Raw genomic sequence first — 10,076 nt, 5'->3', positions numbered from 1 at the left:
ATGATCAGTTGATCAGCTGTTCTGACAGCTGATGCTTAAAGTTAGTGAGGGAGATATAAGACTCCAGCTTCAGTGATTTTTGCAATTCATTCCAGTCATTGGCAGCAGAGAACTGGAAGGAAAAAGGAGGAGTTGGCTTTGGGGATGACCAGTGAAATATACCTGCTGGAGCGCATGCTACAGGTGGGCTTTGCTATGGTGACCAGTGAGCTGAGATAAGGCGGGACTTTACCTAGCAAAGACTTATAGATGACCTGGAGCCAGTGGGTGTGGCGACGAAAAAGAAGCGAGGGCCAGCCAACGAGGGCATACAGGTCACAGTGGTGGGTAGTATATGGGGCTTTGGTGACAAAACAGGTGGCACTGTGATAGACTGCATCCAACTTGCTGAGTAGAGTATTAACCTCTTGAACCTCTGGGGGCAGTATTTCATTTTTGGATGAAAAAGGTTCCCGTTTTAAACAAGATATTTTGTCACGAAAAGATGCTTGACTATGCATATAATTGACAGCTTTGGAAAGAAAACACTCTGACGTTTCCAAAACGGCAAAGATATTGTCTGTGAGTGCCACAGAACTAATGCTACAGGCGAAACCAAGATGAAACTTCAAACTGGAAGTGAGCCAGATTTTTGAGGCGCGTTCCAATGGTGTGTTCCAGGTGTTCCAATGTCTCCTTATATGGCTGTGAATGCGCCAGGAACGAGCCTACACTTTCTGTCGTTTCCCCAAGGTGTCTGCAACGATGTGACGTATTTGTAGGCATATCATTGGAAGATTGACCATAAGAGACTACATTTACCAGGTGTCCGCCTGGTGTCCTCCGTCGAAATTGGTGCGTAATCTCCAGCTGCATGTATTTTTCCATGTGATTCAGAGGAGAAACCAAACTGCCACGAATGACTTATCATCGAATAGATATGTGAAAAACACCTTGAGGATTGATTCTAAACAACGTTTGCCATGTTTCTGTCGATATTATGGAGTTAATTTGGAAAAAAGTTCGGCGTTTTGATGACTGAATTTTCAGCGTTTTTTCTTAGCCAAACGTGATGAACAAAACAATACAGAATGGTGTCGTCTGTGTAGAGGTAGATCAGAGAATCACCAGCAGCAAGAGCAGCATCATTGATGTATGCAGAGAAAAGAGTCGGCCAGAGATTTTAACCCCCATAGAGACTGCCAGAGACAGGACAACTTACCCTCTGATTTGACACCCTGAACTCCATCTGAGAAGTAGTAATTGAACCAGGCGAGGCAGTCATCTGAGAAACCAAGGCTGTTGAGTCTGCCGATAAGTATACGGTGATTGACAGAGTCGAAACTCTTGGCCAGGTCGATGAAAACGGCTGCACAGTCTTTTGTCGACGGTGGTTATGATATTGTTTAGGACCTTGAGCGTGGTTGTGGTGCACCCATGACCAGCTCGAAAACCAGATTGCATAGAGGAGAAGGTACTCTGGAATTCGAAATGGTCGGTGATCTGTTCGTTAACTTCGATTTCGAAGACTTTAGAAAGGCAGGGTAAGATAGATATATGTCTGTAACAGTAATTTTAGAAAGAGAGGGTCCATATTGTCTTGCCCAGCTGATTTGTAGGGGTTCGGATTTTGCAGCTCTTTCAGAACATCAGCTATCTGGATTTGGGTGTAGGATACATGGGGGAGACTTGGGCATACACATCACAGACAAACTGAATTGGTCCACTCACACAGACAGCATCGTGAAGAAGGCGCAGCAGCGCCTCTTCAACCTCAGGAGGCTGAAGAAATTCGGCTTGTCACCAAAAGCACTCACAAACTTCTACAGATGCACAATCGAGAGCATCCTGGCGGGCTGTATCACCGCCTGGTACGGCAACTGCTCCGCCCTCAACCGTAAGGCTCTCCAGAGGGTAGTGAGGTCTGCACAACGCATCACCGGGGGCAAACTACCTGCCCTCCAGGACACCTACACCACCCGATGTTACAGGAAGGCCATAAAGATCATCAAGGACATCAACCACCCGAGCCACTGCCTGTTCACCCCGCTATCATCCAGAAGGCGAGGTCAGTACAGGTGCATCAAAGCTGGGACCGAGAGACTGAAAAACAGCTTCTATCTCAAGGCCATCAGACTGTTAAACAGCCACCACTAACATTGAGTGGCTGCTGCCAACACACTGACACTGACACTGACTCAACTCCAGCCACTTTAATAATGGGAATTGATGGGAAATGATGTAAATATATCACTAGCCACTTTAAACAATGCTACCTTATATAATGTTTACATACCCTACATTATTCATCTCATATGCATACGTATATACTGTACTCTATATCATCGACTGCATTCTTATGTAATACATGTATCACTAGCCACTTTAACTATGCCACTTTGTTTACATACTCATCTCATATGTATATACTGTACTCTATCATCTACTGTATCTTGCCTATGCTGCTCTGTACCATCACTCATTCATATATCCTTATGTACATATTCTTTATCCCCTTACACTGTGTATAAGACAGTAGTTTTGGAATTGTTAGTTAGATTACTTGTTGGTTATTACTGCATTGTCGGAACTAGAAGCACAAGCCTTTCGCTACACTCGCATTAACATCTGCTAACCATGTGTATGTGACAAATAAAATTTGATTTGATTTGAAGTAGCTGTGGGGGGTGCAGAGTTGTTGACCGGGGTAGGGGTAGCCAGGTGGATAGCATGGCCAGCCGTAGAAAAATGCTTATTGAAAAATCTTGATTATTATAGATTTATCGGTGGTGACAGTGTTTCCTAGCCTCAGTGCAGTGGGCAGCCGGGAGGAGGTGCTCTTATTCTCCATGGACTTTACAGTGTCACAGATTTAGTTGGAGTTTGTGCTACAGGGTGAACATTTCTGTTTGAAAAGGCTAGCCTTTGCTTTCATAACTGCCTGTGTGTTCGTTCCTAACTTCCCTGAAAAGTTGCATATCGCGGGGGCTATTCGATGCTAATGCAATACGCCACAGGATGTTTTTGTGCTGGTCAAGGGGGGTCAAGTCTGGAGTGAACTAAGGGCTATATTTGTTCTTAGTTCTACATTTTTTGAACATCCTCTACTGACGGAATGAGGCCAATATCCTCCCAGAATACCCGGGCCAGGTCGATTATAAATCTTGCTCACTGAAGTGTTTTAGGGAGCGTTTGACAGTGATGAAGGGTGGTTTGATTGACCGCGGACCCATTACGTAGGCAGGCAATGAGGCAGTGATCGCTGAGATCCTAGTTGAAGACAGCAGAGGTGTATTTGGAGGGCAGATTGGTCAGGTTGAAATCTATGAGGGTGCCCACGTTTTACGGATTTAGGTTTGTACATGGTAATTTGTGTGAGATTGAGGACATCTAGTTTAGATTGTAGGACGGTTAAGCATATCCCAGTTTAAGTCACCTAACAGTATAAACTATGAAGATAAATGGGGGGGCAATTCATTCACATATGGTGTCCAGGGCACAGCTGGGGTTGAGGGGGGTCCAATACAAGTGGCAACAGTGAGAGACTTATTTCTGGAACGTTGGATTTTTTAAAGTAGAAGCTTGAACTGTGTGGGCACAGACCTGGATAGAATGACAGAACTCTGCAGGCTAATTCCACCACTTTGGCAGCTCGATCTTGGAAAATGTTGTAGTTGGGGATGGAAATTTCAGAATGTTTGGTTGCCTTCCTAAGCCAGGATTCAGACATCGCTAGGACATCAGGGTTGTCAGAGTGTCCCAAAGCAGTGAATAAAACAACCTTAGAGAGGAGGCTTCTGATGTTAACATGCATGAAACCAAGGCTTTTACAGTTACAGGAGTCAACAAATGATAGCGCCTGAGGAATAGGAGGGGCTATAAGTGGGGGCTACGGGGCCTGAGTTAACCTCTACATCACCAGAGGAACAGAGGAGGAGTAGGATAAGGGTACAGCTGAAGGCTATAAGAACTGGTCATCTGGTGCGTTGGGAACAGAGAATAAAAGGAGCAGGTTTCTGGGTGTGGTAGATAGATTCAGGGCTTAGTGTACAGGCAATGGTATGGTAGGATGTGAGTACAATGGAGGTAAACCTAGGCGTTGAGTGATGATGATAGAGGTTTTGTCTCTGGAGGCACCAGTTAAGCCAGGTGAGGTCTCCGCATGTGTGTAGGGTGGGACAAAAGAGCTATCTAAGGCATTTTGAGCAGGACAGACAGTGAAATAAAACAGTGAAATAAAACAATAAGAACTAGCCAAGACAGCAGTAGACAAGGCATGTTGACATTAGAGAGAGGCATAAAGCAATCACAGGTGTTGATCAGGAGAGCTAAGACAACATTGGGTAAATGGTGATGAATGAGCAGACTGGGTCAGTTTGTTACATACAGTACCTGAGATTGAGGCTGGGGCCGACAGGTAAACAAAATGAGGTATTGTGTTATTGAAACAGTCCAGGGGGCATCAGCTGTGTAGCCGAGTGATCATATGGTCAAAAGAGCAGCAATAGGTGAGTCAGGGTGCAGTTCAGTAGTCACTATTATGCTAGGCGAGCAGGGGACACAGCGTTCAGAAAAGCTAGCGGGCCGAGGCTAGTAGATGGTTTTTCGGCGACATCGTAACAGAATAGCCTGTTGAGACCACATCGGGCAATCACGTCAGTAGTCCAGTCGTGATGGATCGGCGGGGCTCCATGTCGACAATAAAGGGTCCAGGCCAATTGGCAAAGGAGATATTGTAGCCCTAGAATTAGCTGATTTATGGGCCTAGCTCAAGGCTAGCTGGTGCTTGTTTCGGGACAGCGGCATTAGCTAACAGTAGCCACTCATTTGCAGCTAGCTAGCTGCTCTGATCTGGTGAAATGATCCAGAGCGGCATGGATCCGGTTATATGGTAGAGGGAAGCAGTCCGATATGCTCTGGGTTGATATTGCACTGTGCAGACTGGCGGGTATAGTCTGAGCTAAAGCTGGCTGGTGACCAAGAAAAATGTGAAGACCGCTAGCTGTGACTAACTAAGACTAGTAGCTATTTAGCTGGCTGGCTGGCTAGCTCCTGATGGAAGTTCCAGTATAAGGAATAAAAATAGCAGCTCCATACCACATTGGGTGAGGCAGGTTGCAAGAAAGTACATTTAGTTCATAGATAGAACGTGAGATTAAGATATAAATGAAAAAGACTGGCTATTTACACAGGATGAGACATGGGATAAGACAAAGACAAATACACACATCCTACTGCTATGCCATCTTGGTTCAATTTTACCGGGTAAGAGGACACAAAATGACAAACTCCCGCAATACAGACAGCTCCTTGTGCTGATCCGGTTTTGGCATTCCGCTGACGACAGCCCAGCCCTGCCTAGTTGCATGGGTTCGGGAAACAGTGCCTCGTGACTCTCCAGGAAGGTTGGGAAATCTCAGGTTCTCTCGGCCATGGGACAACCAGGGCCACCCGGGATGACGCGGGGGCGAGGTGGAATCCCTGGACGTGCGAGTGAAATCGTCGTTCCCACAATCGGCCATCGATGTGGATGGTCAAAGTGATGAGGGAGTCAAAATCTATGGGTAACTCCCGAGTCGCAAGCTAGTCCTTAACCTTCTCTGAGACGCTGTGCAGGAACATGTCGAACATTGCTTCCGAGTACCACGCACTCTCCGTTGCCAACGTACGGAAATCCAGCGCATAGTCAGCCACAGTGCGGGCATCCTGCTAGAGCTGGATTAGCTTCTGGGCAGCCTCTCTCCCGGAGAACGGGGCATCAAAGACATTCCTCACCTCGCCCATTAACCCCTCCAGGCTCGTGCATGTGGCCGGCTGCTTTTCCCGTACGGCGGTAGCCCAGGTGAGAGCTTTTCCAGACATCAGCATGATGAGGTAGGCTATTTTGGAGCAATCCGAGGGGGAGGACTGAAACTCGAAAATGAGGACACACTGAGCTAGGTGCTCAGCTCTACATTAAAGCGTTCTGGAGGAGGTAACTGAGGCTCCTGGGGAGGTGGAGTGGCCAGTTGGGCGGCCACTCTGCTGCTAACCGCCGAGTTACTGAGGGGCGGTGGGGTTACCACCGTGGCAGGTTGCCAAAAGGATGACCCGCGAGATTGCTCCTGCAGCATGTCCAACACCCGGTCATGGTGCTCAGCCAATGTTTGGACCCCCTCCATCAACCCACGAAGCAATTCCTCGTGCCTACCAATGGAGGCTCCTTGGGAGGAGATGGTGCTGCGCAGCTGGTCCGGGTCTGCTGGATTAGTCATGGCCCCTTTTGTACTATCAGGTGTGAAAGTAAAACCCAGATGTAGACCACATTGAATAAACAATAGTTTAATGTTCCAACAGGGGCAGGCAATAGACAGGTCAAGGCAGGCAGGGGTCAGTAAACCAGAGGTGGGGAAACAGTACCGGTCAGGGTGTGACAGGGAATCTTAGCTAATGTTCTGGGAAAGTTCCCAGTTTGCTGCCTGTACATACTGTAAGAGAGAAAACAAAGTATTCCATTTCACAATGCATTTAGGAAAACACAACCATTTAGATCTTTAACCTTTTTACTCTTCCGCCGCTCAGGAGACACGTGTTCGAACTCCGTCGGTTACACATACATTCAGGAAAACACACAGACCTAGTATATTGTCACATCTTTATGGTGATGCTCTACAAACGTTTGTTTGTTTGGCTCGTTGCATTATTTAACTGAGGCAAACATGAAAAGGTCACAAGTTATTGTGTCATAGGAATCCTTGTTTTTACAAAGTAGCCTGTTTGGAAAAATACATTCATGTCTCTCTCACACATTTGAAAAAGGGGTTCAAAAGGGTTATTTGATCAAGGGTAAGGTTCAAATAAAGGTTTATTTTATTTATTGAACATATGATAGGGCTTTAAGTATGCTGGCACTCTATGGAATATGGTGCTCATCTGGGTAAAGTCATAAAAGAAAAAGTGACTAGTATCAACATATAGGGTCCCTGGTTTGCCGTGTCAAGAAAAGGTTGAAGACACCTTACTAGAACCATAAAGGGACAAGCCGATGGACCCTTTCTCCCACAGGGACAAGGCAAAGAGCTCTTTATGGTTCTGGTTAGAACCCATTTTTCAAAGAGTGGATTTTAAAAAAACTTGCCCCCCTACTGCTCCATTAGGAACACATTAATATTCAGATGTTTTCACCGGAATCTTTCATCTCCTTTTGATGCCATTAACCCTTTCACACGTACCATCACATGGGTGTGATCGTTCTACAGTGGTCCCTGAAGCATATGATCACATCCGTGGGATTAGAACGCTTATTTACAACGCTTATTTACAACGGCCAGTTTCGAATGATGCAACAAGCAGCATTTGAGCTGGCCACACTTTTTTCCGAAAATATTTACACAAACACAGTCCTTAAAAAGTTATGTCCAGAATGTGAGCAGTTTATTTTTGGATGCAATATTCAGATATTCACATAATTATCTATAGCATAACACAATCATCCAAACCATAAAAATATAGACTACATTTGAACTAGCGCTAACTGAGGAACGATTTACGCAACACAAGCGGTCATATTTTCTAACTCTCGGCTGACATAAACTACAATATGAATTAGCTAATAGCAATTCCTATGTATAATTAATCACATCACGGGTGAGCTCACCATTTATCTAAATAATTGAATAAAACACTTTCTAGAAATCGAAAGTAATCCGACGATTAGTTTCCGCGCGCAGCCAAGTTTTCTTTCCTCAAAGAAACCAAAGATAATAAGAGAAGATGAGTTTGGTCTGTTTATAGTATGCATGTTGAAGGGGGTGTGTTGTCTACCATTGTTCACATCCCATAATTCACTTCCTGAAGTTCTCAAAAAATGAGTGAACCATTACTCACCTCCTTTTGTTATAGCATCCTTGGTCCGACAGACAATTACGTGAAACCCAGAATGCATTGTATGTCAACAAACATGACTCCACACACATAGCTGGAATTAGCTCAGCTCATCATAATCAGTGCAACCTTCAAAAAAGTATTTTACACATACTATGTGCCCATTACAATCTATGCAGGAATCGGAATGCATGATTTATCACTGGTAACTGAAAACATGAATAAACCAGTAAATATATCAACAACTACCAAACAAAATATTTTCTGATAGTGATTTATTGATACAAATGGCGCTTGCAGGCAGTCAATCACGTAACCTCTCACTCCCTCTCTGAGCCATTCAGTGTTGTTGTTTATGTATGTAGCTAGTGAGCTAAGCTGTAGCATTAGCAATGTCTTTCAAAAGGAGACAACTCACAAATGTGGAAATTCTGGAGATTTAGAAATAGAAACACAGTCTGGATTTGAACATGGGTGTCTGTAGTGACGCCTCTAGCAATGAGACGCTGTGCCTTAGACAGCTGCGCCAATTGGGAGTCATATGGCCAGGGTAGCTTCAAAATACAACACATGCTAATACTTCTCTGACGCAATTAGCATTGTTTTCCAGAGATAATAGAAGAATGTAACTAGCTACCTAAGTGTTGAGTATAACACCATAAAGGTTATGAAATGAGTAAATTTACCGTGCGTATCCGCGGTTATAAGGAATATACACAAAAATATTATGCTACAGTAGAAGTGACATAACACGACATGCAGAAACTATTATAACGTAATAAGTCACTTACTTTGATAGAAACACACACATTTCCAAAGTTATTATTGGTAACGAAAACAACTTTGACTGCAATGCAGGCAACAGATGAAAAATGTGTGTGTGAAGGATGGGAGATGAGCAAATGTCTGCAGACTTGAACTGCACAAACAATTGGGAAGTGTTTGGGGAATTTTGTACATGTCAGAAATGTCAAAAAAATTAATTGGTCCGCTAAAGTTAAAATTACTACTTTTATGTGAATGAGGCGGAACACACCTCAATTCAAATTGTTCTTAGAAAATAAAAAACTTGTTTGAAAATCATTTGAAATTGACAAATTGAAAACAGCCTATAAATAAAAACAGGCTGCGTGCTTTGGTTAGAGGGCAGCGCAGATTAAATGTACTTGTCACGACTCCCGCCGAAGTTGGCTCCCTCGCCTGTTCGGGTGGTGCTCGGAGGTCGTTGTCACCGGCCTACTAGCCGCCACCGATCCGGTAATTTATGAACATTTGAACATCTTGGCCATGCTCTGTTATAATCTCCACCCGGCACAGCCAGAAGAGGATTGGCCACCCCTCATAGCCTGGTTCCTCTCTAGGTTTCTTCCTAGGTTTTGGCATTGCTTGCTGTTTGGGGTTTTAGGCTGGGTTTCTGTACAGCACTTTGAGATATCAGCTGATTTAAGAAGGGCTATATAAATAAATTTGATTTGATTTGTTGGTACTTTAGTCTTTTGGTGGCCCAAGTCATTTAAATGCCATGGATGAATTTGCAGTTATTCATTCATGCTCTTCTAATAGGCACTTACAGCACCTATAGCACTTAGTTAAACTATCCTAACCTAACCTAAGTTTAACCACTCTTATGAGAACTGAAGAACGATAAACCTGTACTCATTCAAAACAGTATGTGTGACATTTTGCATATTTTGTGAGCAGTGACCAAAATAACCATAACATTTCAAATAACTGGAAGACATACTGTCCAATGAGCGTTCCAAATACTGAAACTTGACTAAACTCAGAAGCTGCGGACTATGATGAGTTTAACAGAACTGTGCACTTTGGCATGATGAAAATGTCATGTGTGACATTTGGAACATAAAAAAGGGTCAGGATAGCATATGTCATATACAGTATATGTCAATATGGCAATACGATAGCAATAGAACTTTGCCATGGCAGTTTGAAAGGCACATTTTCGATCTAAAATGTTCTCAAATCTTTCAATGCCTCCCCCACCCTCAACCACCACCAACTCCAAGACCCACAATCCCATTTCTAAAATAAAACACAAAAAGCTTGAATAACAATATCTCTGGAGGCAATAATAACAGGTAGCTGTAAAAATGGCACAATTCATTTTGAGCAAAGCACTTCACCATTAAAAGCCTATATTGGCACTTGATGAAATTGGAGTTCATAATGGATCCAATTATCACTCCAACTGAATCATTGTACTCTGCAGGGAT

This window comes from Oncorhynchus tshawytscha, linkage group LG14 (genome assembly GCF_018296145.1).
Source record: "Oncorhynchus tshawytscha isolate Ot180627B linkage group LG14, Otsh_v2.0, whole genome shotgun sequence".
Lineage (NCBI taxonomy): Eukaryota > Metazoa > Chordata > Actinopteri > Salmoniformes > Salmonidae > Oncorhynchus > Oncorhynchus tshawytscha.
The sequence above is the reverse complement of the archived record's forward strand: the minus strand, read 5'-3'. Positions refer to the sequence as shown.